Consider the following 25,730-nt stretch of genomic DNA (forward strand, 5'->3'; position numbering starts at 1 on the left):
TGATGCTAAGCAAAATGAACTCCAAGATAGGGACACTGTGGTTTTATCTTTCTTGCTATTGTTTTTAATGTATTTATAATGTACTATGTGATTTTTTTTCTTTTGTATGTTCTTGCCCCACGGATAAACCCTGTTTTCACTGTATTGATTCTGGTACCCTGCATCTTGTATAACCATTTTTCTAATTTGGGGATGAGAAGGGAAATAACAAAATGCTGAAATAAGAATACAGGTTGACCCATTGTAACAATGAGATGTACAAGACACTATGTTGAAAACAAACTTTACAACTTTGGGGGTGGGGGGTAGGAGTTGGGAAGGTAGGAAGGGAAGGGATAGCAGGGGGAAAATAAAGGAGGAGGTAACAATGCTCAATAGGAAATGTACTCATTACCTTACTCACGTAACTGTAACCCCTCTGTACAGTAATTTTACAATAAAAAATATAAAAAGAAAACAAAATAGAATTAAATATACCAAAAAAGCAATAGCTTTAATATATACCAACAACTTGTGTGTGTGTGTGAGGGAGAGAGAGAGAGAGAGAGTATATCTGGGACTTGAACTCAGGGCCTAGGTGCTATCCCTGAGCTTCTTTAGCTCACGGATAATGCTCTACCACTTGAGCCATACATAGCATCACTTCTGGCTTTTCCTGAGTAGCTTATTGGAGATAAGAGTCTAACAGACTTTTCTGCCCAAGCTACCTTCAAACCACAATCCTCAGATCTCAGCCTCCTGAGTAGCTAGGATTACAGGTATGAGCCACTGGTACCCAGCCACAATAAGCGTTTTTAACTGTACTTAAAATATGGATGCCAGGGCAATAATAGTGATGCCTGTCTGTAATCAGCTCTTGAGAGGCAGAAACAGGTTAGGTGGATCGCCTCTTCTGGGCCAGCCTGAGACACCTAGAGTGACTGTCTCAAAATTCCAAGGGGGAGGAGAAGTAACTGCAGTATAGCCATAAAGCATGGAAACAGAAGTTAAATGTACATAATAAATGATTGATTAAGAGCACCTTACACAACATATTTGTTGACATAGTATGTTCAATACATTGTCTTTGATTTGCAAGGCATGGTTTAATGTATTATGTAAAAGTGTGAATGTAGTTTATTAAAATAGAATTTCTACTGGCCACCAATGGCTTACTTCTGTAATCCTAGCTACTCAGGAGGCTGAAATCTGAGGATCACAATTCAAAACCAGCCTGGGCAGGAAAGTCCATGAGACCTTTATCACCAATTAACCACCAAAAAAAGCCAGAAGTGGAGCTGTGGCTCAAGTGGGAGAGCACTATTTTTGAGTACAAAAACTTGGACAGCAACCAGGCTCTGAGGTCAAGCCTCAGAACAGGCACACACACACATACACATAATAGTATTTCTATCAACAATGTACATACATCTTTGATGCATTCATTGTTTTGGGTGATTTATGTTTCTGTTTTTCATAGAACAAACTAATGTCACTATTTGTCCCAGAAGTATTCCAAGAGATGAAGTTTTTTCCTGATAATGCAAAATGATGCTGTATTTTAAAAATAATAATGCACAATTCCAGATGTTGCTGTCTTTCTATGTAGGATACTGCCTTTAAAAAAAAACTATTGTTATTATAAGGGTGTTATACAGCCAGGCACTGGTGGCTCATGCCTGTAATCCTAGCTACTCAGGAAGCTGAGATCCAAGGATTATAGTTTGAAGCCAGCCAGGTAGAAAAGTCCATAAGACTCTTAGCTCCAATAAATTACTCAGAAAAGCTCAAAGTGACACTGGCTCAAGTGGTAGAGTGCTAGCCTTGAACTCAAAGAGGCTCAGGGTCAGTGCCCAGGCCCTAAGTTGAAGCCCAAGGATAGCCAAAAAAAATTAATAAATAAAAGTGATATAGAGAGGGGCTACAAATACATAAACCAGATAAAAAATACATTTCTTTTAAGATGTTGCCTTTTATACCAGAAGAGGAAATGGGAAAATATATTAATGTGCTTATTTGTGCAAAAAGGATAACCCAGAAATGAGTTAAATGAGTCATTTAAAAGTGGCAGCTGGCTTACTTCGCTTCAAATCATTTTTCCAAGTCTTTTTACTCCTTTATGAATGGTACAATATCATTCTTTCTAATAGATAAGTAGAATTCTATTGTGCATTGTCTTGATTCATTCATCTGCTGAGGGGCATCTGGGCAGATTCTTGATTATGGTAAATAATGCTGCAATGAACATGATTGTGTTGGTAGCTTTAATGTAGATTTGTTTGTGTTCTGTCGGATAAATGCTCAGGAGTGGAATTGCTGGGTCATAGGGTAACTCTACGTTTAGTTTTTATAGGAACTTCCACACTGAAGCCAGACTCAGAAAAACAAAGTTTCATGGTTTCCCTCATTTGTGATAGCTAGAATGTGCCAATAAATCTACATGTAAACACACTGGATGGTAAAAAAAGAAAAATACACTGGAACATTACAAATTATACAGGTCTCTAAGCTTTTACATAGTGAGACCAAAGGAGGATATTCTTAGGGGAGGAGAACAAAGGCACAATACCTATGTGCATCTGATCATATAAATAATGTTTATCAAAATAAACTCCAAAAAATTGAAATAAGAGATTTTTTTCTTTGTTGCTATATTTGTTTTATTTTCCTTTGTCTAGTTTTTTCATTTACCAGTCTTTGAGAGGGTAAGGGGTGCACAGAAATGGTGGGACAAAGGGAAACAAATGCAGCAAGGGTACTCATTAGATACTATGTTGAAAGTGAACTATACAACTTGTGGGTGCAGATGGGAGGGGAAAACTGCGAGGGGGGGGGGAGACTGCTTAAAAAGAAATGTGCTCATTACCTGATTTATATAACTGTAACCACTCTACACATCACTTTTACAATAACTATTTAAAAATGCATGAAAGGCAAAAAAGTGGCAGCTACAACCCACAGAAAAGAGGGCAAGGAATGAAACTGGAAGGAATGAATAAGGGAGACACTTCTCTGCTCTTGAAAGTAGTTCTGTCACACTTGTAGTCTTAGCTACTCAGGAGGCTGTTCTCTAAGGATCTTGGCTTGAAGCCAGCCCAAGTAGATAAATCTAATTAGCCAGCAAAAAGCTGGAAAGAAGGCCAGGCACAGGTGGCTCATGCTTGTTATCCTAGCTACTCAGGAGGCTGAGATCTGAGGATCGAGGTTCAAAGCCAGCCTGGGCAGGAAAGTCCGTGAGACTCCTCAATTAACCACCAGAAAACCGGAAGTGGCACTGTGGCTCAAGTGGTAGAATGCTAGCTTTGAGCTGAAGAGCTGAGGAACAGTGCCCAGGCCCAGAGTTCAAGCCCCATGATGGACAAAAACAAAAACAAAACAAAACAAAGCTGGAAAGAGAGGGATGGCTCAAGTGCTGAAGTGTTAGCCTTGAAAAGCTAAGCAAGAGCCAGGCCTTGAGTTCAATCTTCAATTCTGGCATGGAAAGATGGAAAGAAAGAAATAAAGGAAGGAGGAAGGGAGGTGGAAAGGGTGGAAAGGAGGAGGGAGAAGGGAAGGAAGGAAAGAAGAAAGGAGAAAAGAAGAGAGAATAGTAGAGGAAAAAAAAACGAACACAAATTAACAAGTTGGAAGAAATGCTAAAATGGATTACAAACAGAAATAGGAGAACCTCCCTCTTTAAAGTGCTGAGGATGGCCGGGCGCTGGTGGCTCACGCCTGTAATCCTAGCTACTCAGGAGGCTGAGATCTGAGGATCGCGGTTCAAAGCCAGCCCAGGCAGAAAAGACCGTGAGACTCCTATCTCCAATAAACCACCAGAAAACTGGAAGTGGCGCTGTAGCTCAAGTGGTAGAGCGCTCGCCTTGAGCTGAAGAGCTGAGGGACAACGCCCAGACCCAGAGTTCAAGCCCCACAACCGACAAAAAATAAAAATAAAAATAAAGTGCTGAGGATAAAGCCCAGAGCCCTGCACATGCCATGTAATCACTCTACCACTGTGCTACAACCTTAGCTCTCCCTGAACGCCATATGTACCCCAGGCTTGTATGGAATTCAGGTTTCTCCTGCGTCTGCCTCCTGAGTACTGGGATTATAGATGAGAACCATACATCTGGCTCCTGACTTTGTTTTGAATAACTGTGAAAGAAAAAGAAGAGAACTAATCCAACTAACTGGGAACACAGTATTCTAACTGTGCCCTCGTTTTTCCTGTTTTCTGATCTTCAGAGCATATTAGTTAGACAAAGGGATCATCTTAACCTAAAACAAATATAAGTACAAATATTAAGCTCTAGCTCACTTTTTTTTTTACAATTGTATTGCTAACAATCCTGAAAACTCTATCTATGTATGTTAGGATTCAATAAATGAGTGAATATATTGTGGGAAATGAGAAGTAGGTTCTCACAGAAAAGGGAAGAGTGGCAGGCTGGAGTCAATTCACACTATTTGGTAAGAACAAATTGTGAAGCTGAGCACCAGTGTCTCATGCCTGTAATCTTAGCTACACAGGAGGCTGAGATCTGATGATCCCAGTTTAAAGCCAACCCAGGCCGAAAAGTCTGTGAGATACTTATCACCAATAAACTACTCAGAATAGGCAGGAAGTGTGCTGTGGCTCATGTCATAAAGTGCTAGCCTTGAGTACAAAGAGGCTCAGGGACAGTCACAGGAGTTGAAGCTCCAGCACAGCACCCCCCCCACCACCACCACCAAGAAAGAACAAATTATACACATCTCTTCCTGATTCCCTTAATTTAATATCCTTTTGGCAGCTTGAAATTTGTCATGGAAGGGAGGTTCATACCATGGATAGTGGCAAATGCTGTAATTCAGACATTTGATGCATAGGAGAGCCATTGTTAAACATTTAGCATTACCTACACATCATTGGAAGGAAATGAAAACTAACAGGTAGGGGAAGAATACAATGATCCTGTGGTGGTAGAATGGACCTGGGGTGTCTTTGGGCAGAAATATACTTCCTAGATCTGTCCATTGAGAGATCTTAGAAACAATAACAGTAAGCTTGCTCTGAGCATAAATCTCAATTTCTTTTCTTCTTTTTCATATTCTTTCTTCTTTTCTCCTCTTTCTTCCTTCCTTCCTTCCTTTCTTTTTTCTTTTTTTTCTTTTTCTTTCTTTTCTCTTTCTCTCCCTTCCTTACTCTCTCTCTTAATACCCCCCTCTCTCCCTCCTCTTTTTTTTTAAATAAGTTTTTTATTGTGAAAATACTGTACAGAGGGGTTACAATCACATGAGCAAGGTAATGAGTACATTTCTTATCAAGCATTGTTGCCTCCCCCTTCCCCCTCTTTTTTTTAATGCCAGTATCAGGGTTTGGACTTAGGGCCTCCCACTTTCCTCTAGTCTGGCATATTTTGAGTTAACTGGAGATAAACTGTTGCAGATATTTTCTTCCTGGGCTGGCTTTGAACCAAGATCCTCCAGATCTCAGTCTCCCAAGTAGCTAGGATTACAGGCTTAAACCACCAACACTCAGCTCACAAATCTTAGCTTCTAAATATTATTCTCTACTTACAGAAAACAGAAATCTGAATAAATGGCAGATTCTAAACTAGGATAAGAAAATGGCCTATTAAGCCAATAACATCTTGTGACAGAAAGTAATCATGTGTTTAGTATCTAAGAGAGAGAATCTAAGTTTAAAAGCTCCTTACTAACCATGTCTTAGAACAATTTCAGCTTTAAAATCAACAGTAATGGTTCAAAGGGCACCAAAGGGGAAAAAAAGGATCCATTAGAACAATGTGCTGAGCTGGGTACCAGTGGCTCATGCCTGTAATTCTAGCTTCTCAGGAGGCTGAGATCTGAATATTTGGTTCAAAGCCTGAGGTCAGGAAAGTCTGTGAGACTCTTATCTCCAATTAACCACCAAAAATCAGAAGTGGAGCTGTGGCTCAATGTGGTAGTGTGCTAGCCTTAAGCAGACAAGCTCAGAGACAATGCCCAGGCCCTGAGTTCAAGCTCCACCACAGACAAAAAAATACAGAAAACATATTGAAAGAATGGATAGCTCTGACTTATATTCAAATGCCAACTTCATTATGCATGCACATGGAATTATAAAATCACTATACAAAAATGTACACATGAATGTTCTTAGCAATTTTATTCATAATTAGCTCCAAACTGGAAAAAAATATCGCTCAACAAGTCATAGAATAAATAAAACTATGTTTTGGTCATAAAATAAAATATTACTCAGTAATAAAAACTATAAATACATGGAACACACATAAGTGAATCTCAAAATAAGTGTAAGTAAAAGAAGCCAAATGAAAAAAAAATGTATTTAGGCTGGGCGCTGGTGGCTCACTCCTGTAATCCTAGCTACTCAGGAGGCTGAGATCTGAGGATCGCGGTTCAAAGCCAGCCCGGGCAGGAGAGACTGTGAGACTCTTATCTCCAATAAACCACCAGAAACCGGAAGTGGCGCTGTAGCTCAAGTGGTAGAGCGCTCACCTTGAGCTGAAGAGCTGAGGGACAGCGCCCAGGCCCAGAGTTCAAGCCCCACGACCGACAAAAAAAAAAAAAGTATTTACTGTGTTCTAATTATACAAACTCTAGTAGTGGTCTGGGAAGTTGTCAGTGATTGTCTGAGAAGGGAATGATGGAGTAGGACAGACTTCCTGAGCAAACTTTGGGATGAGGAATGGGTTTCTTGTCTTGATTATGGTGTTTTCATGAATGCACGCACATGTCAAATTCTATCAAGGCATATACTTAAAACAGTTGTCAACTGGGCTGGGAAGGTGGCTCAGTGGTAGAGCGCTTGCCTTGCATGCCTGAGGCCCTGGGTTCGATTCCTCAGCACCACATAAGCAAAAAAAAAAAAAAAAGCCGGAAGTGGCACTGTGGCTCAAGTGGTAGAGCGCTAGCCTTGAGCTGAAGAGCTGAGGGACAGCGCCCAGGCCCAGAGTTCAGGCCCCATGACCAGACCCCCCCCAAAAAAACAGTTGTCAACTATTTGGCAACACAGAAAATACTTTAATTAGTACTTGGAAACTATTTTAGTAATAACTGATTCCAATAAAAATCATCAATAGATGTTTTTTAAATGTACTTAGAATTTGTTTGAGGAAAAAAAGCAATGTTTACATGTATCTCCCCTCAAGATACTGATTAATTAAAGAGGACTTCACTAGAAACCTAGGAAACTCCACTGTGGTAGGCTGAATAGGGATCCCAAAAGATGTCCCCATTCTGATCCCCAGAACCTGTGACTTTGTTTCCATACATGGGAAAATGGACTTCGTAGATGTGATTAAAATCTTGAGATTGAGAGTTGATCCTGAATTATGCAGGTGGGCCCATTATGATCACAAGGACCCTTATAAGAAGGAAGCAGGAAAGTTAGTATAAAAGATGTAATGAAGCCGGGCGCTGGTGGCTCAGGCCTGTAATCCTAGCTACTCAGGAGGCTGAGATCTGAGGATCGCCAGCCCGGGCAGGAGAGACCGTGATACTCCTATCTCCAATAAACCACCAAAAAACCGGAAGTGGCACTGTAGCTCAAGTGGTAGAGTGCTCACCTTGAGCTGAAGAGCTGAGGGACAGCACCCAGGCCCAGAGTTCAAGCCCCACGACCAACAACAACAACAAAAAAAGATGTAATGAGGGGCTGGGAAGATGGCTCAGTGGTAAAGTGCTTGTCTTGCATGCATGAGGCCCTGGGTTCGATTCCTCAGCACCACATAAACAGAAAAAGCCAGAAGTGGTGCTGTGGCTCAAGTGGTAGAGTGCTAGCCTTGAGCTGAAGAGCTGAGGGACAGCGCCCAGGCCCACAGTTCAGGCCCCATGACCAACCAAAAAAAAAAAAAAAAGATGTAATGACAGTACTAGAAATCAGAGGAGGTGGGGAGAAGAGAGCTTTGAAGATACTTTTTCCCTAGCTTTAAGATAGAAGGAAAGGCCGGGCACCAGTGGCTCACGCCTGTAATCCTAGCTACTCAGGAGGCTGAGATCTGAGGATCGCGGTTCAAAGCCAGCCCCGGCAAGGAAAGTCCATGAGACTCTTATCTCCAATAAACCACCAGAAAACCAGAAGTGGCGCTGTGGCTGAAGCAGTAGAGCAGTCGCCTTGAGCTGAAGAGCTGAGGGACAGCGCCCAGGCCCAGTTCAGGCCCCATGACCGACAAAAAAAAAAAAAAAGATAGAAGGACAGAAGCTGGGTGCTGGTGGCTTACACCTAAAATTCTAGCTACTTAGGAGTCTGAGATCTGAGGATCGTGGTTCAAAAGCAGCCCAAGCAGGAAAAACTTTTTTTTTTCTTTTTTCTTTTTGGTCGTGGGGCCTGAACTCTGGGCCTGGGCGCTGTCCCTCAGCTCTTCGGCTCAAGGCTAGTGCTCCACCACTTAAGCCTCAGTGCCACTTCCAGCTTTTTCTGCTTATGTGGTGCTGAGGAATCGAACCCAGGGCCTCATGCATGCAAGGCAAGCACTCTACCACTGAGCCACCTTCCCAGCTCAGGAAAGTCTTACAGACTCTTATCTCCACTAAACTACCAAAAAAGCCAAAGGGGAGTTGTGGCTCTTCTGGTAGAGTGCTAGACTTGAGCAAAAGAAGCACAGGAACAATGCCCAGGCCCTGAGATTAAGCCTCAAAACTAGCACAAAAGGGCTGGGAAGGTGGCTCAGTGGTAGAGCGCTTGCCTTGCATGCATGAGGCCCTGGGTTCGATTCCTCAGCACCACATAAGCAAAAAGAAAAAAAAAGCAGGAAGTGGCGCTGTGGCTCAAGTGGTAGAGCGCTAGCCTTGAGCTGAAGCGCTGAGGGACAGCGCCCAGGCCCAGAGTTCAGGCCCCACAACCAGAAAAAAAAAAAGATTAAAAAAAAAAAAAACTAGCACCAAAAGAAAAAAAAAAAAAGAAGGAAGGTGCTGAAAGCCAAAAGCCAATGGATTATAAGCAGTTATAAGCAGTCTCTAGAATTGGGGGAACAGATTCTTCCCTAAAGCCTTCAGAAGGAACCACCTTACAGACTCCTCTATTGTAGTCATTTTATACTCGCATTTTATACTCCTGACCTCTTGAATTATATTTTTTTAATGTATGCTGCTTTAAACTACTTTGTAGTAATTTGTTACAGCAGTAACCATTTACTAATAGAAGGAACATAAGCCAGTACCTCTTAATTCTGTAAATAATCCAGCATAGCTTTTGTGTATCTCCTGCCAGAAATGCACTGCCTGCATCTAATCATAATGAAACAGGCAAACTCAAACTGATAGACATTCTACACAAAAACTATCTCCTTGAACTAATAGGCACAGGAAGGAACTTCCTGAACAGAGTCCCAGGGTCACAACAAGTTGGAGAGAGACTCGACAAATGGGACTACCTTAAAATAAAAAGCTTCTGCACAGCTAAATCTATTGCAACTAAGCTAGAAAGACAACCAACGAATTGGGAAAAAATATTTACCAGCAATATATCAGACAAGGGGTTAACATCTTGTATATACAGGGAACTCAAGAAACTAATCCCTCCCAAGCCTAACAAACCAATTACTAAATGGGCAAGGGAACTAAAGAGGGACTTCTCAAATGAAGAAATAAAAATGGCAAGAAACACATGAGGGAATGTTCATCATTCCTGGTGGTGAAGGAAATGCAAATAAAGACAACCCTGAGATACCACCTTACCCCAGTCAGAATGGCCCACATCCACAAATCAGCCAACGACAAATGCTGGAAGGGATGTGGAGAAAGAGGAACCCTATTACACTGCTGGTGGGAATGTACACTATACAACCACTTTGGAAAGCAGTCTGGAGGGTCCTTAGAAAGCTAAAGATTGACCTCCCTTACGACCCAGTCATACCACTTCTAGGCATCTACCCTGAACAACAGGAACCAATACACAAGGACACGTGCACCTCCATGTTTATTGCAGCACTGTTCACAATAGCTAGGATATGGAAACAACCCAGATGCCCCACCACAGATGAATGGATCCAAAAATTGTGGTATCTATACACAATGGAATATTATGCAGCCATTAGAAATGACAAAATAATGGCATTTGCAGGGAAATGGATGGAGCTAGAAGGAATCATGTTGAGCGAGGTAAGCCAAGAACGAAGAGACAAACGGTACATGGTCTCCCTGATAAGTGGATGCTAAAACCAAAATGTTAGGTGATATGACCGAACTAACAGGACTTAAGAAACAAAGAACTCCCACTCATCTGGTTGAACCACTACTAAATATCCCCATGCTGCTGATCACATATAGGGTATATAACATGTGAACACCATTATATATTACAGACTGTGATAGACAATTTGCTCCAGGAAAGTTAGAATGAACTTGTGACTTTAAATGAGCATCATTATTCCACAATACTGTGAATTTCCGGAAATTATGTAATCACAATCAAAAAAAAAAAAAAAGAACCTCGGGGAAGGGAGGGAGGGAGGGGATGGTAGGGGGAAAACAATGGAGGGGGTAACAATGTTCAAGAGGAAGTGTACTCATTACCTCACTCATGTAACTGTAACCCTCTGTATAGTATCTTTACAATAAAAAAAAAAAACTATCTCCTACTCACGTGTCAAAGTCAAGTCACCTGGAAAGACTTGGGAACTGTTCCAGATTAGAGACCAAAGCAATTTAACAACTAGATGCAATGCTGAATCCTGAATAAAAAATGTTTTCTTCCTTTGCTATAGAAGAAAGATGTTATCGGCCACTTGGGATATTTGAGAAAGGTCTATATATTAGCTAATAGTATTATATTGATATTATTTTCTGATTTTTCTTAAAAAAATCATTGTGATTGCAAGTAGTCTTATATGTAGAAAATGTATCCTTTATATTTAGAAAATGCACATTGAAGGGTTTATGGATAAAGAAAACTTAAGCCTGTTCCTTTGTTTTTCACGTGGCTCAAATAATAATGTATGCTGAGAGCAGATCACCAGTGCATGCTTGTAATCCCAGCTACTCAAGAAGCTGAGATAGAAGAATTCTTATGCTCCAGGTCCACCTGACAACCTAATAAGACCCTGTCTTTAGGGAAAAAAACAACAACAATAACAGCAGGTGAGTATGTAGCTCAATGCTAGAACACTTGCCCAGCATTCAAAAGGCTCTGGATTCTAGTATAAGCTTGACTAAAAAAAAGTGATGTGCATATATAAAAAGAGGGAGAAGCCAAGCACCAGTGGCTCATGCCCATAATCCTAGCTACTCAAGAAGCTGAGATCTGAAGATTTTAGAACAAAACTAGCTGGAGCAGGAAAGTATGTAAGACTCTTATCTCCAAATAACCACCAAAAACCCAGAAGTAGAACAGTAGCTCAAGTGATAGAGCCCTAGCCTTGAGCAAAAGAGTTCCGGGACAGTGTCCAGGCCTGGAGTTCAAGCCTTAGGTCCAGTAAAATTAATTAATTAATTAATTAATGGTAGAAGTGGATAGGGGGATTCTCATATTTGAGAAATGCAAGTAAAGGGCATATAGGAATTATTTGTTTTACTTTTGCAACTGTATTTTTTTAAGTTAGAAAGGCTAAAGTTCATCATAACAAAATATTACCCAAGTAGAATAAAAAGTGACAAATTGAAACCGGATGCCAGTAACTCGAGCCTATAATCCCAGCTACTGAGGAGGCTGAGATCTAAGAATCATGATTCAAAGCCAGCCCAGCCAAGAACGTCCATGAGACTCTTGTCTCCAATCAACCACCAGAAAAACCTGTGGCTCAAGTGGTAGATTGCTCACTTTGAACTGAAGAGCTCAGAGACAGCACCCAGGCCAAGAGTTCAAGCCCCCATCTGACCAAAAAACAAGTGACAAATTGAAAAGGCCATGATGTCTAATCAAGGGATAAGTTACATAATGAACCTGAAATCAATACTGTAAACAACCAATGTTTTGGGTTTTTTTAATGGATAAGAGCTGAGACCAATGTCTCACAGCTATAACTGTAGCTATTCAGAAAACTAAGATCTGAGGATCATGGTTTGAAGCCAGCCTGGGCTGACAAATCTGAGAGACTCTTATCTCTAATTAACCAGCAAAAAAAAAGTCAGAAGTAGAAGTGTGACTCAAGTGGCCAGGTGGCAGAACACCAGTTGTGAGCAAAAAACTGTCAAAGCATGAGGCCCTGAGTTCAAGCTTCAGTTCCAGACACTCTTCCCTTCCCCCAAAAAAAGTAAAATGGATAAATTGCTTTTTTGTTTTGTTTTTTTTTTTTGGGTCGGGTCGTGGGGCCTGAACTCTGGGCCTGGGCACTGTCCCTCAGCTCTTCAGCTCAAGGCTAGTGCTCTACCACTTGAGCCACAGCGCCACTTCCGGCTTTTTTCTTTTTGCTTATGTGGTGCTGAGGAATCAAACCCATGCATGCCTCATGCATGCAAGGCAAGCGCTCTACCACTGAGCCACCTTCCCAGCCCCAAAATGGATAAATTGTGACACCTTCTCACCATGGGATGTTACAGAAATGAGAATGGATAAACAACTGCACACAGAACAGGATTAATCTCATGGCATAATGTTGAGTGAGAGAAAGACACAAAAGAAGAGATACTGTGTGATTCCACTAACACAAACCACAAAATAGCCAACATTAATGTAGGCTGTTAGCATCAGCAAAGGTACTGGTTACTGGGTAGGGTCTGGAAGAGAACATAACAGCTACGATAACTTCCTGTTATGTTCTGTTTCTTAATCTTGGTGTTGACTGCATGGTCAGTGTGGTCATTTACGATATTAGACTGTCACCTTCAGGGGCATGAGAAATTTTAATTTACACACTAATTGGGAGAAGAAATCTGAGAATTGAAGAAGGGTGTTTTAAATCACAGAAAACATTAAAACACTCCTGAGAGTACTACTGACATTCATGCTAAGAGTTTTCCAGTTAATAAAAAGCAAACAAACCAACAAAAACAGCTGAAGATCTAGAGGGTGCTGGATTTAGGCCTCCCTAGTCTAAATGTGGGACCAAGGGAATAGAGTGAAACATCAAACCTCAGCAATCCAGAACTCAAACTAAGAAATCAAGCCAGATCAAACAACCAATATGTTGCTACTACTGCCAAAAGCAAATATAGAACTGGAAACCAGGAATCCAAAGTAGGTCAAACCTAAATGCCCAAAGGCACTACACTAACGTGTGTTCTTTTCACTCGAGTGTGAGCTGGAGCCGCATCCATGGAAATTTCCGAAGCCTGTTACCTCCTCATTACAACAGTATTTGAAGGTCTCTCGCCTCTGCCCACATCCTTCTGATGAACTAGAGAAAGTAAGGGGAATAAATGATGGGGTATTAAGAAGCAATGTAACTGTAAAGACAGGAAGTCTGGAATGCGTTGCCTAGTTGCTAGCTAGGAAACCTCGGTTTCCTCTTCATTCCAAGAAATTGCAAGTTAAAAGAAAGTATGTCATGTTAATGACAAAAAAAAAAAAATGTTTTTCCTAGGGTGAAATCTGGAGGAGTCTAAATTTCGCTTGTCCTAATAATTCCTAAGTTGGTGGTGGTGGTGATGTGGTGGTGGTGGTTCCAGGGCTTGAACTCAGGGCCTTGGAGTGGTCCTGGGCTCTTTTGCTCAAGGCTAGTGCTCTACCACTTTGAGCCACAGTGCCACTTGCATTTTTTTGGTGGTTAATTGAAGATAAGAGTCTCACAGAGTTTTCTGCCTATGTTGGCTTTGAACCTCAAGCTTCAGATCTTAGCCTTCTAAGTTGCTAGTATTACAGGAGTGAGCCACTGGTGCCTGGCTTAAGTTTTAAGATTAATTCTACTAATCACTTTCATTCATCATCTTAATTGTTTTGTACTGGAGCTTCAATTTAGGGCCTGGGTGCTTTTTCCCCTAAGGCTAGCATGCTACAACTTGAACCACAACTGGTTAATTGAAGATAAAAGTCTTACAGACTTTTCTGCCTAGGCTGTCTTTGAATTACAGTCCTCCCTGAGATCTGAGTAGCTAAGATTACAAGAATAAGCTGCCCACTCCCACCTCATCATATCAATTGTTAAAATTAATTTAACTGCAAAGACACTTTACTCTGGACACAGCAAGCACCGTGCACAATGCCACGTCCTTAGCACAAGGACTCTTTTATCATTAGAGGCTTGAGCTCAGGGTGGTTAGCTGGATGATTTGTGTAAGCCATTCAAATAATGAGCACCACAGGGTGTAGAGCTCATATGACACCAGTCAAGGCCAGGAGGGTTGCACCTGCCCTTGGCTGTTGGTCTTGCCTGCCACATATGCGGTTCTTTCTGGATCCATTACAAATCACAACTCTCTCCTAAATGGCTGCATTTTTCCTAGATTCAGACTGTCTCAGATCTTTTAAGCTTCCAGCATCAACATCTGAAACCTCACCCACAAGACTCATTTCCTGTTGTGCTGATAAGAGCTGGACAAGACCTTTGGCCTTGGGCCCTTCACTTTACTTTCTTCCTGGAGGAGCTCCATAGTCACAGTCAGGTGCTTTGAATCTGCAACTCAGCTACCTCCTTTGACTTTGAGCCAAGGACACTTGAGAAGAGTACAAAGATCCCTCATGCGCAGGTACCCACCTGCACTACCCAGAGAAAGGTAATAGCCTGCCTGTGTCATCCAGAGAGAGGCCTGCCCACCAAGATGATGTCTCAGGGCTGAGGCTGGTCAGAATCCATTTTGACCAATCAGGTGAGAGTTCTGCTAAGCAGAAAGGCACTAAGATAGGTGAGCAAGAAAGTCTGAGGTTGGAACAGACAATCCACAGACTCAACTCTCAGTACCAAGACCTGGGCAACTATAGAAGTGCAAGGACTATTGTAAATGTTTTTTATTCCTCAGAGTGAGGTCTTCTTGAACCTCTAATTCAGGTCCCACAGAGCAGGATCTGGATCTCCTGGGATGGAGAAAAGTATCTGTGCTTGATAATGAGATATATATAGATAGATAGATAGATATAGATGTATATATATATATATATATATATACCCTTGGAGAGGACTCCCAAAGGTGGAGCCACCCAGATCTGGAGCAATAGACTTTGATTCCTGTATTTCTAGAGCTTTAGGACATTTAGGACCACTTATGATCCTATCACTCCCAATAAAGACAGGTTAAATAGTGTATTGGTCCTCTAATCAGTATAGAATCAAGCACTATATATATATATATATAAATGTGTGTGTGTGTGTGTGTATATATATACACATATATATGTATATATATATTTGTATGCCTAATATATATTAGCCTAATATATATATATATTAGCCTTTTTTCCTATACATGCATACCTATAATAACATGCATACCTATAATAAAGTTCTACTTATAAATTAGGCTCAGTAAGAGATTAAGCAACATGGAAACGTAACGATGAAATTCCACTTTGTATAATTAATGTAAGCTAATTTTAAAAAGAGATTAACTGACAACAAAAAACAGAACAACTATACTAATATAATGAAAGTTATGTGGAGTTTTCTCTCAGAAAACATTTTTATTATACTTTTACTTCTTTTTGTTGGTACTGGTCTTTGAACTCAAGGCCTCACATCATCATCTGATTTTCTGGAACTCTGCCTCTTGAGACATGTCTCCAGGATTGCTTTTTGCTGGTTGTTATAGAGATTAAGCCTCTCATACTTTTCTGTCTCGACTGGCTTTGCACCACAATTCTTCAGATCTCAGACTCCTGAGTATCTAGGATCACAGGCATGAGCCACCAGAACCCAGGCTATACCTCCACTTTTCCACTTAAAGGAAAAATGCCTTTACTTTGGCATATTTAAGTGTCAATGTCACTATCTTGTGTTATGAAGTCATTATTAAATAAAATAAGGGCTCCTTGAAGGCAGCTCTATGACTAGCTGATATTATCAAATTAGTTCTAAAGGATGGGTGAGAATGTTGAAAGAGGTGACATTGATCAAAATATATTGCATGCATAAACTGCTTGTTAAATGGCAAAAAACAAAGTTACTAAGTGACTAACAGGAGATTAGTGCATACAATGTGGATAAATGAACTGAAGGATGACCACCTGCCAGCAATGAAAAGGATACAGACAGCCGGGCACCAGTGGCTCACACCTGTAATCCTAGCTACTCAGGAGGCTGAGATCTGAGGATCGTGGTTCAAAGCCAGCCTGGGCAGGAAAGTTCATGCGAATCTTATCTCCAATAAACCACTAGAAAACCGGAAGTGGTGCTGTGGCTCAAGCGGCAGAGCACTGGCCTTGAGCTGAAGAGCACAGGGACAGTGCCCAAGCCCAGAGTTCAAGCCCCACGACCGACCCAAAAAAAAAAAAAGAAAGAAAGAAAGAGAGAAAGAAAGAAAGAAAGACAAGGATACAGACTTCATCACATGATGCACACTGGGCTAGAATGTTGCTCAGTGTTAGATGCTTGCCTACCATGCATGAATGAAGTCCTGGGTTTGATTCTTCAGTGCTACATAAACAGAAAAAGTTGGAAGTGACACTGTGGCACAAGTGGTAGAGTGCTAGGCTTGAGCAAAAAGAGCAAAAGAAGCTCAGGGGCAGTGCCCAGGCCCTGAGTTCAAGTCCCAACACTGGCCAAAAAAATAAAAAAATGATGTGCAACTTAAAACATTTGACTTGGGCTGGGAAGGTGGCTCAGTGGTAGAGTGCTTGCCTTGCATGCACGAGGCCCTAGGTTCCATTCCTTAGCACCACATAAGCAGAAAAAGCCAGAAGTGGTGCTGTGGCTCAAGTGGTAGAGTGCTAGCCTTGAGCTGAAGAGCTGAGGGACAGCGCCCAGGCCCAGAGTTCAGGCCCCATGACTGACAAAAACAAAACAAAAACATGACTTATTTCTGGAATTCCATTTAATTTCTTTGGACTACAATTAGCCATAGTAAACTAAACCCCCTGGAAAGGAAATTGAGGTAAGAGGGAACTACTGTTGCATTCAAACAGGATCAAAAACTAATCACTGTGAGGAAAGATAGAGGTGAAAGGTCATGGCAACTGTTTGTCTGGAATTTCAGTGTATGTTCATCACTGTGCCAGTACTGGCACTAGGACTCAGAGCTTGCTTGGCTTTTTTGCTCAAGGCTTATGCTCTACTGCTTGAGCCCCACCTCCATTTCTGGGTTTTTGTTGGTTAACTGAAGACAAAAGTCTCACAGACTTTCCTGTCTGAGCTAGCTTCAAACCTCAGTCCTGGGCTGGGAGGTGGCTCAGTGGTAGAGCGCTTGCCTTGCATTCATGAGGCCTTGGGTTCGATTCCTCAGCACCACATAAGCAAAAAGAAAAGAGCCGGAAGTGGCTCTGTGGCTCAAGTGGTAGAGTGCTAGTCTTGAGCTGAAGAGCTGAGGGACAGCACCCTGGCCCAGAGATTAGGCCCCACGACCGGATGCAAACAAAACAAAACAAAACAAAAACCCTCAGTCCTCAGAGCTCAGACTCTTCGAGTAGCAAGTATTACAGGTGGAAGCCATCAACGCGTTCAAGTCTAGGGCTATTATTCAAGTGGCAAAGGCCTGCTCAGCCCCCAGTATTGCCAAAGAGAGAAAAAAAATAAACAAATAAAAGTCTAGAAAACCGGGTGCAGGTAGTTCACGCCTGTATTCCTAGCTACTCAGGAGCCTGAGATCTGAGGATCACAGTTCAAAGCCAATCCAAGTAGGAAAGTCTGTGAAACTCTTATCTCCAATTAACCACTAGAAAACCGGAAGTGGCACTGTGGCTCAAGTGGTAGAGTGCTAGCCTTGAGCTGAAGAGCTGAGGAACAGTGCCCAAGCCCAGAGTTCAAGCCCCACAACTGACAAAAAATAAAAAAAAAGGTCTAGAGCTGAATTCTCAGTTTCCCTATCCAAATATCCTCCCCAGCTAAGTGCTATAACATTCCTCCCTATAAGATACTTCACAAACAGGAATTCAGTCTTCTCGTTGTATGCTATGTGCTATTTTAGACTTTACAGACTCGTACTCTCTAGCACCCCTCCCACAAGACCTTCTCCAGAACCTTGCCCTTTCCCCCCCACTACTGTTAGCCTGTCTCACTGGATTTTAGGCCATGTGAGTTACACACATCTACACACATTTTACATGCATGTATATATAAGAATATGTATTCAAATGTATGTAAAAAAAGAATATCATTTTTAATAGTTTCTAAATTTATAAGTAACTATGGAGAAGGAAGCAAAACTATTTGGAAACAAGGAAATACAATAAACACATGTTCATTCTCCCTGGTAATAAAAATGCAAATGGAGATACAAATCAAAGAAATGAATGACAGGAAAGTAAACTAGACTCAATGAAGGGAGGGGTACCAGCAAAAGCAGGAGAATGAAGAGAGTGGGGGAATGAGGATGAATATTTGTATGTATGCAAATAGAATAATGAAATCTGTTGAAATGATTTTAAGAAGAGGAGTAAGAGGTAAGGAAGAGTGATGGTGGAAATGAGTTTGATCAGGATACACTGTATACATGTATGGAAATGTCACAATGAAACCTCCCTTCTACAACTAACATATGCTAACAACAAACCTCATAAAAATGCAAATGAAATGGATTGAAGCACCAGTGTTTGACTTGTACATGGAGAAAAAACTACAATAGCTACCAGTCATAAAGTGAAACAAGAATCTTCAGTAATTGGAAATGTCAAGATCATGTCTACCCTTTCAGAAAAAGTTTCATGCTGGACACTGGTGGCCCACACCTGTAATCCTAGCTACTCAGGAGGCTGAGATCTGAAGATGATAGCTTGATTCTATATATTAAGTATTTAACGAGTCCTATCATTAATTAACTGTATTTTAGTCAGCTGCTGATAGCACTCTGACTCTATCACATACAGGCATTGGAGCAGGTGCTACAGGAATAACTCGACAGGAGTGTAACTATATAATGGAGTATAACTATATGAAAGAGTATAACTATACAAAGGAGTACAACTATACGAAGGAATATAGTTATATGTGGTGGCCATGGGAGGCCAGCCCTGAAATGTTTGCCCAGCCAACTCTAATCCTATTAGACAGAAAGTAAGTGAGACTCACAGGCTGGTGTCCTGGTTTCTTGATGAAATAGAAGTGAGATCACGTGGAACAGAATTTCAAGAAGAAAAGGTATGAAATTATCCTTTGGAAAGGTATAACATGGCTGGACAGTGACAAGTTCTGTCATGTGTTTCCAGAAATAGATGTTTAAAGAATCCAAATTCTCACTGAGTACCGGTGGCTCATGCCTGTAATCCTAGCTATTCAGAAGACTGAGATCTAAGTATCACAGTTCAAAGCCAGCCCAGGCAGGAAAGCCCATGAGACTTTTATCTCCAGTTAACCACCAGAAAACCTGAAGTGGCACTGTGGCTCAAGTGGTAGAGAGCTTGCCTTAAGCTGAAGAGCTGAGGGACAGTGCCCAGGCCCAGAGTTCAGGCCCCATGACTGACAAAAAAGAAATAAAATAAAATTGAGCAACAGCCTAAGCATTGTGTAAAATAGCATATGGGGATAGGCAATGTGGAGTAGCTGCTGTAATAACATGTTTTCTCTCTGTTTACTTTGTTGCTGGTAGTGGTCATGGAGCCTGGACGCCCTGAGCTTTTTCACTCAAGGCTAGCGTTCTACCACTTTGAGCCACAGCACCACTTCCAGTCTCCTCTATGTTTGAAAAAAAAAGGGGGGAGGGGAGAAAGTCTCCTTATAGAAGCCCTGGCTCCATTCTGGTAAGATCCCAGAATGACCAGTTTCCAATTGGATCTGAAGGTCAGCACTAAGTCAACAACAGGATAATGCATTCAGAGGGCCACAATACTTCCCCAGGTCAACCCCCAGGTAAAGAGAAAGGTGCTACCCATGGCAGGTAAAGAGTGCTGACTGCAAATAGGAAACTGCTCTGGCCCAGGAGCCTTGGGGCCCATAAAGACATCAAGAGATAGGTTGGGCCTCTATTCCTGTGAGACACCTGGAAATCAGGTTCTCCCGTCACCCTGGCATGCCTACATCTGAAAGGACTACTTGATCTGAGCACACCCACATCTGAAGAGCTCTATGTCTGACCATGCCAAAGACTGAAATTTTTTTTCTTCTTCAGTTGGAGGGGCTGCCCCTCTAGAGCTCTGGAAACCACATCACTGGTCATTATTACACGAGGAACCACCCGAGTTAACCAAGAAAAATTACACAGTACTGTTTAGCTAATGAGCCACAAAGAACTTACACATCCGGAAACGTAATAGAAGTAATACTAAAGTATGCACCAAGACCAGACAAACTTAGTTGGAGTGGATCCCACTTTTGAAGAATACTGAGAAATTCTCTTTGGGAGTTAACCATAGGCTTTCAACTTCCTTCAAACTTCCCTTCCTTGGGCCTGAGATAGATCTGTTATCCCTGCCCCTCTTCTTTCCCCCCTCACTGCTCCTTCCTAAGCACAAGATCTTCACCCAAAGATCTTCAGTGTGTGTGTGTGTGTGTGTGAGAGAGAGAGAGAGAGAGAGAATGAATTCTAGGGCTTAGAATTTTTTGTTTGGTTTGTTTTTGCCAGTCCTGGGGCTTAAGCTCTGGGCCTGGGCACTGTCCCAGAGCTTCTTTTGCTCAAGGCCAGCACTCTACCACTTGAACCACAACACCACTTCTGGTTTCATCTGTGTATGTGGTACTGAGTAATTGAACCCAGGGCTTCATGCATGCGAGGCAAGCACTCAACCACTAAGCCACATTCCCAGCCCCTGTCCTTAAAATTTTGCTCAAGGTTAGCACTCTACCACTTGAACCACAGCTCCACCTCCAGCTTTGTAGTAGTTAATTGGAGGTAAGGATCTCATAGACTTTCCTGCCTGGGCTGGCTTTGAATCTTAGATCCTCAGATCTAAGGCTCCAGAGTAGCTAGGATTGCAGATATAAGCCACTAGTGCCTGGCTTCCCCTCTCTCCTCCCCCACTTCTTATCTCTTTATTCTTTCTCATTAAATAACTGTTGCTTTCCACTTTTGTGCTCTCTCTCTCACTCTCTCTCTCTCTCTCTCGCTCTCTCTCTCTCTCTCTCTCTCTCTCTCTTTCACACACACACACACACACACACACACACACACACACACACACACACACACACACAATGTCCTGATAGTAACAATAACTAACCATTAAAAGTGCTTGCATGTACCAGGAAATGTGTTAAACTCTCTTTTGGAATCCTCATAAGAAGCATTCCTATGAAGCAGAATTTTGTCCTAGTCTCGTGCTTGGTAAAAATGGAAGTTTTGGGAGTAAAGTGATCTGCACAAAGCCAGGCCATCTCAGACCACCTGCTGACTGTTGATGACATTCTGGTATAACCATGTTCTTCCATGAGCTTTTTCACTGGGACACTCTTTCCAAGGATAGAAATCACCTCTACAATCTGACATCAGACAGTACCCACTGACATGCTTGTACTAATTGTCTAAATATAGAATGCTTCTAAACTCTGCTTCCTGACACCCTGTCCTCTCCCTTGACCACCTCCCCATACCCAGCAACCTTCGCCTGGTATGCAGAGTTAGAAGGCGAGGCAGAGGAGAGCTCTGCACTGAACTAGCCTTGGAGGTGCTACACCTAAGTAAATATTGTTAATATCATATCTGCCTCTTCCTACTTCTGTCTTCACAAGCCAGTTCCCCCTGCTGACTTCCTGATTTCAGGGGCCCACATGTTGCTCTCCAGTTCCCCTTCTATAGAACTGCTTCAGCCACCCCTCTCCCATCCCACACCTCTTCTCTCTGCTATTCACCTTCAACTGACTGGCCTGGCCTGGGCTTTGCCCAGGTTTCTCCAATTTCCTTCCCTTCTTTACTGTCTCCACACTGGAACAGACCCCTCCACCTTTGGTCCAATTTGTCTTTAGCCCATTCTAGACACTTCCCACTCCTAGCTCTTCCCTCCTCCATATTCCTTTTTCAAGGTAGGAGCTTGTTTTAGGCCTAGGCTAGCCTGGGCTGCCATTCTCCTTCTTGGACTTCCCCATGTTATGATAACAGGTACATGCCACTGTTCCCACCCTTGGGTGAGAGGCCATTCACTGAGATGGAGTCTCACAGACTTCTTTTGCCCTGGCTGGCTTCAACTGAGATTCCCTAGATCTCCAACTCCCAAGTAGCTAGGATGACAGGTAAAGGCTTTAAACCACCACGCTTAGATCCTCCTCCATATTCTTAAAATCAAGGCTAAAAGCTGCCCTCCCCACCTCCCTTCCTCATGAGACATGCTACCTTCTAACCAAGCTTGTGACAGGGAGTAGTTTCACCCCTGGAAATGCCCCCCTCCTATTATAACACTGAAGACAGAGAGAGTTTTTCATGAATATTAGCTCTAGTAAACCAATAGCCAGCTGTGTTTCCAAAGTTTTCTCCCTTATCCAGTCACAACTTTTTCATCCTTGAAACAAGAACATGATGTCCATCCTCTCAGCTCTATCTATAGCTGCACCCAGCCGGCTCCCTGAGAGCAAGGACCCCTGACAAGCACCCCTTCTCTCTACTCCCTTTCTCTCAAGTCCTGGCTGCTCGTGTCCTATACGCCTGATCCAGGGCACACATGTGCCAACCACAATGGCAGTCCCTGGGAGCCTCGCTCATGGTGACACCGTGGCTACCCTCCAGAACCTCATGAGAGGAGCAGAAAGAGAAAAGCAGATTTTTTATGAACAGTTCAATAATGGCCCGATATCTACCTGAGCAGCTGGTACAGACAGCTATGCTGGGACTTGCTCACTCCATACCCCTTTCTTTTGTGAGGCACCTACTGAGCAGTGAGTCCAAACAGATGGATTATTTAACAGCTTTCAGGCACTGGGAATATTGTTTAACTTTTCTATCACTCAGTGACATCACCCACAAAATGCTATTGTAAGTAAGCTACCCCATAGTGTAGCTAGGAGGCTTAACTGAACAAAACATATAAAACATTTAGAGCACTGGGCACTGGTGGCTCATACCTGTAATCCTAATTGCCCAGGAGGCTGAGATCTAAGGATCACAGTTTGAAGCCAGCTTGGGCAGGAAAATCTGTGAGACTCTTATCTCCAATTAACCATCAGAAAACTGGAAGTGGCACTCTGACTCAAAGTGGTAGAGTGCTAGCCTTAAGCAAAAAAGCTCAGGGACAGCACCCAGGCCCTGAGTTCAAACCCCATGACTGACCAAAACAAAAAACATTTAGAGCAGTGTTGGACAGTCTATGTATAGTGATGTTAGCAATCATTGTTTTTATTATTTGACAAATGGAATTAGGAATGGAAGATATCTTTGCTAACTGTCTCACAGACTAAGGCAATTTCTGAAAGTATAAACTCAGAAAGTGCTCCCCTAGCCCCAACCTCTAACTCTCAACCCAGACTTCACTCTGTCCCCACCCCTGACCATTCCTGCAAGGATGTGTATGGAACAGCTGAAAAAGGGGGCTGCCTTATTATGGCCAGGGAGCCTCTGAGGATGAAGCTTCAGCAATTATCAAGTCCCGTGTCCTGTTGGCTTTTGACTCATTTGATTCATTGAACAAATACTTGGTGAGGATCCATTGCATGCTAGCCTGTGCAAAGAACAGCAGTGTTGAGAACTGGGACACATCTAACCACAAGTACTTGTGCACTCTACACCATCAAAGTTACAAGCTGGCAAATGCTAGGAAGGAACAGAACACATATAAACAAAAGCTACTGGGTACAATGGAGAAGACTTCTTGGTGCCAGCTGCTACTAGCTCACACCTGTAATTCTGGTTACTCAGGAGGCTGAAATCTGAGGATCATATAGTTTGAAGGTAGCCTAAAAGGAAAATCTATGAGATTCTTATTTCCAATTAATCAGCAAAAAGCCAGAAATAGAAGTATGGCTCAAGTGGTAGAGCACTAGCCTTGAACAAAGAAGCTGAGGGACAGCACCTGGCTCTGAGTTCAAGTCCTAATATTGGCACAAAAGAAGAGGAAAAGGAAAGACAAGAAAGGAGATAAGAGCAGAGGGGAGGGGAAAAAGAGGGGAAGGGATCAAAGAAGGTAAGGGAAGTCCTGGTGGAAGTGATATTTGTCTCGGGGCTGGGAAGGTAGCTCAGAGGTAGAGTGCAGGCCTTGCAAGCATGAGGCCTTGGGTTCGATTCCTCAGCACCACATAAACAGAAAAAGCTGGAAGTGGCGCTGTGGCTCCAGTGGTAGAGCGCTAGCCTTGAGCTGAAGAGCTGAGGGACAGCGCCCAGACCCAGAGTTCAGACCCCATGACCGGCAAAAAAAAAAAAAAAAAGAAGTGATATTTGTCTTGAGATCTAAAAAGTCTGCTCTGTGCTCAGTGCCTATCACAGGACTCCAAAATCTGACATTCTCTCTGAAGAATCCTCAGACCTCCTCTTAGGGCCAGCTTTGTCACTGTTGACCCTCTCTGTGATACTACCCCAGCCGTGATACTACTACTTCACTTGACAGGCAGGCAGTGACACAGAAGGACCCAACCTAGACAGTATGTCCTGAGGTCACCAGCTTTCTCCACCCAGAAACTCACTATGGAGAGAGGGACCTGCTAGGCAAATCTGAAGCTAAATGGAGGACAAGCAAAGTCCCAAGTAAGGAGCTAGACCCTTTCACAGCTTGGACCAGGTCTCAGGAGGCAACTTCCTATCCTAACTTAAAGGGATTAGGGGCCAGGTGGCTCACCACCTATAATCCTGGCTGTTCAGGAGGCTGAGATCCAAAAGATCTTGGCTCCAAGCCAGCTGGAGGGGGGAAGTCTTCAAGACTCCATTTCCAAAATAACCAGCAAAAAGCAGGACTGGAGGCATGGTTCAAGTAATCATAGAGTGCCAGCATAACAAGCAAATAGAGTAAATATGAAGCTCTGGGTTTAAACCCCAGTACTAGCAAAAAATAAAATAAAAGGTACCGTCTCAGAATTAAAGGGCACAGATTCTTGATGGCTACCTGGGAGTGACAGAACCATCACAAGGACTGTTAGGAGGGGAAGGGGGTGATCAGGAAAACCAGCTGCCTCCAAACTAGACCTTTCCCGGTGAGGTAAGAGGGCCCCATGGGCTGGGGAGGAAACTCCAGAGAACAGCTGCCAGTCCAAAGCTCCAGCAAAGAGCACCCCTCTGCCTACACATTCCCTAGTAAAGGTACTCCTCAAGAGTGACTGCCCTGTCAGCCTGGCAAAGCTCACCCCCCCACACACACACACACTGCTCACCTGGCAGCTCACCCTCCACCACACACACACACACACACACACACACACACACACACACTGCTCACCTGGCAGCTCACCCTCCACCACACACACACACACACACACACACACACACACTGCTCACCTGGCAGCTCACCCTCCACCACACACACACACACACACACACACACACTGCTCACCTGGCAGCTCACCCTCCACCACACACACACACACACACACACTGCTCACCTGGCAGCTCACCCTCCACCACACACACACACACACACACACACACACACACACACACACACTGCTCACCTGGCAGCTCACCCTCCCCCCCCCACACACACACACACTGCTCACCGGCCCAGGCCCCAGGCTCAGCCTTGAGGATCACTGGTGACTCAGCTGGGACGGGGTGACCCTTTTTTTTTGGGGGGGGGGGGGGGAATCCATTCCTTATGTCCTGATCTAAGGTGTCCCCTGCTATATCCGTCCTCGGAAGTTCTCAAGGTGAGCCCTAACTAAACACTGGCTCCAAGAACTTGTAAATAAAAGGGGGTGAGGGTTAGAGGGGGCCACAGCACCGGGGGCCACAGCACCGGGCATGCG

At 43.0% G+C, this 25,730-nt stretch overlaps 1 protein-coding gene across 1 annotated transcript in view; it reads right to left on the reverse strand.

Annotated features, from left to right (window-relative positions):
* Pstpip2 (proline-serine-threonine phosphatase interacting protein 2) overlaps positions 1-25,730 on the reverse strand; it is a 73,928-nt gene that overhangs the window by 47,956 nt on the left and 242 nt on the right. The gene's annotated exons all lie outside the window — the stretch shown is intronic.

The sequence above is a fragment of the Dipodomys spectabilis genome, unplaced genomic scaffold, assembly GCF_019054845.1.
Source record: "Dipodomys spectabilis isolate Male_0828 unplaced genomic scaffold, ASM1905484v1 ptg000024l, whole genome shotgun sequence".
NCBI classification, from domain to species: domain Eukaryota; kingdom Metazoa; phylum Chordata; class Mammalia; order Rodentia; family Heteromyidae; genus Dipodomys; species Dipodomys spectabilis.